Genomic DNA, 2677 nt, shown 5'->3' with positions numbered 1-2677 from the left:
CTTTACAGGCTGAGAAAAATGGGTTTGGAGAAATTGCACCTCCTTGTCCCTCTGCAACAAAGGCACCCCTAAAAATGCAGATATCTTTTATGGAATGACTTTAACTTTCCTTCTTGGTTGTCCCTAATCTTCCTATCAGAGGAAAGGGCAAAAAAAAAAAAAAAGAAAGAAAAAGGTTGGGGGAAAGAAATATATGGCTTGCAATTCTGCGGAAATCCGATTTTTCATTCTGATCACAAAGGAAGCTAACGAAGGCATTTCATTAGTATTCATTTTAGGCCGATGTGATTTTCTCCTCTCTGCTAACACAAAAATAAATAAATAAACAGTCCAGCTATGTCTGGGAAACTGCCGACAAGGCGGCTTGGAGCAGAGGTCGGCATTTTCTGGAATGAGCGTGCACTGCAGTCAGCAATGTGGCCAAGAAAATGGACCCAGCTCAAATAAGGGCCAGTCAGGGGCAGGGACGGGACAAGGTTTAGGTGGAGACAGATCCCTGGAGTGTCCAAGCTGGTGTCCAGCTTGGCTGTGGGAGCTGAGGGACTGGGGAAGGCAAACAGGCTGTGACTGTTTTCCGCGGGTAGTTCACTGCGGTACTGGCTGCCGATCCAGAGGCAAGAGACCAGCCTGGGCATCAGGGAACTACTTCTATTGTTTGTTCTTTCTTGTTTCTTTCTCAAGGGCGGGTAAATCCTGTAGTAATTTGGTAATCATATTGGGTGCAAAATCTGGGAGTGTTTGGCTGGAAAGAGGAGATGTGAGAACAACAGCTGTTGTCTTCATCCATCCGAAGGGGCGTTGTGGACAGAGGAGCAGGCTTATTGCATTGGGCTTTCCAGAGAGCTGAATAGGATCTGTGGGTGGAAGTGACAGAAAGGCAGAGGAATCCATTATATTTGAGATCAAATTTCACGTCAAGTATTTTCTGGGAATGCCTATAAGCAAGTTATTAATGTCTCTGAATCTCAGTATTCACATTTTGTATAACGAAGTAAATGAGAATAAAACCCAATCTCTTGATTCTTTTCAAGCTGCTGTCAGGTATAGTAATGTGAAGTGCTGGGAAGGGGGCTTTGTAGAGAAGAGAAAATCTAGATTCACAGAGATGGTAAGTCAGCCTTGGGGAAGGAGGCCCCTGATTTGAGGCCAAAGCTCTTTCCCTCCCCCAGCCTCCTTGTTCAGCTGCGTCTCAGGCTCCTGGGCGGAGGAGGCAAGATACACAAGTAGAAAGCTCTTTTTACTTAGAAAAAAATTCTTACCCAATTTGCCTCAAATACTAAGTCATTTGATGTGTTTTCATCTCTCTCCTGGGGGCTGCATACTTCCAGAGGGCAGGGCCCCTCTGTACTGTCTGTGCTTAGTTCAGACAGTTCAGCAATTCCTGAGTCGCCTTAACACGCCGTGTGCTTTGATATCCCCAACCCCGGGCTGTGTCATTGCCCCTTTGTGGAACTTTCTCCCCTGCTCTTTTCATTTGGCCAAGTCTCTCCCACCTCTCAACTCTGGGATACCTTCCCTGGAGATCCACAGGGCCTTTGTGGTCTCCATGCCCTTGTTGGGTCTCAGTGCAGATGTTCATCAAATTGTGACTGTGATGGTGACAAAGAAGTCGTGGGAATCGTGAAGTCAGGGTGAAGATTCTGCTACTTGTGTGTAATTATGAGAGAATCACCCAAACTCCTGGAGCCTCACTTTCCTTCTTGGTTGGTGGGGAGACTAGTAGTACCACTTCAAAATGCTGTTTGGAGGAGTCAGTGAGAATTCTTTGTACTTTGCTCAGTGTAACCTTCGGCGATTCAAAAATGAATGAATGAATGCGGTTTCTTTCCAGTTGGCTAGAAATCTTGATAGAGAGGACTGAGGATACACTTTTTTCGGTTTCCCCACTCCTGTCCTTATTCTTCTAGCAATGCCTCTCCCTTCATGTCCCATGAATAGTAATTAACCCCACCGTGGGTTAGGCAGTTAGTGACAGGCCCCACTAGAACCAGGGTCTTTGAGACCCTTGTCTTTTTCTTTGTCTCCCCGCCCAGTCACGACTGGTCTCTGGTCAAGGGCCAGAGTCCCATTCCCCTCACCTGTCTCCCTTGCAGTGCTTCTCACCGGGCAGGCCCCGCTATGGGTGGTCCGTGAAGTGCTGTGACAGGAGGGTCATGGGGCTCACAGGCAGGGAGATCCGGAGCCTGCCTGCCTGCTTGCTTGTGTGACCCTCAGGCCATCGGTTTCCCATCCATCCTGGGTGATAATACTTCCTGCCAGCCTTGATGCTTTGGGTTATTGTTAAAGAGAGGGAGGAAGAGCAGGAAGAGGAGGGTGCTTCGCCTGCTTTTATGCATCCAGGAGTTGAAATGATTGCTGCTGTTGCTGTTACTGCCTCTCAAAATAAATAAGTCCCCACAGCCCCAGTCCCGGAGCCAGTCTCTTCGAGGAGATGACTCTGCCCTTGAAAGCCACTCTCTCAGCCTGGCGTTTCCTGTGGGTAATTTGAAACTGGGGCTCAGAGAACTGAACTCCAGTTAATGGTTTTCAATGAAGAATTAAGTGCTGCTCGTCAGGCTGGCGCTGGGGCCGGGCTTCCCGGAACGGGGGCGGGGGGAAGGCTGGGGGTTGTTGGGGGGGTTTCAAGCATTTAGGGATGCGTTTGCATTTTCCGGTCAGTTAGGCAGCCTGATGAAAA

At 48.4% G+C, this 2677-nt stretch overlaps 1 long non-coding RNA gene across 1 annotated transcript in view; it reads right to left on the bottom strand.

Moving 5' to 3' along the window:
* Positions 1–6: 6 nt before the first annotated feature.
* The window catches only part of LOC104984619, a 28837-nt gene continuing 26166 nt past the window's right edge, over positions 7–2677 (bottom strand). The window contains exon 3 of the long non-coding RNA XR_824770.1: positions 7–854. This is a non-coding gene — a long non-coding RNA (uncharacterized LOC104984619). The remainder of the gene's footprint in view (positions 855–2677) is intronic.

The sequence above is a fragment of the Bison bison genome, unplaced genomic scaffold (assembly GCF_000754665.1).
Source record: "Bison bison bison isolate TAMUID 2011002044 unplaced genomic scaffold, Bison_UMD1.0 scf7180017864033, whole genome shotgun sequence".
In the NCBI taxonomy this organism is placed as follows: domain Eukaryota; kingdom Metazoa; phylum Chordata; class Mammalia; order Artiodactyla; family Bovidae; genus Bison; species Bison bison.
Note: the sequence above shows the minus strand (reverse complement) of the source record. Positions and strands in the feature narration are given on the sequence as shown.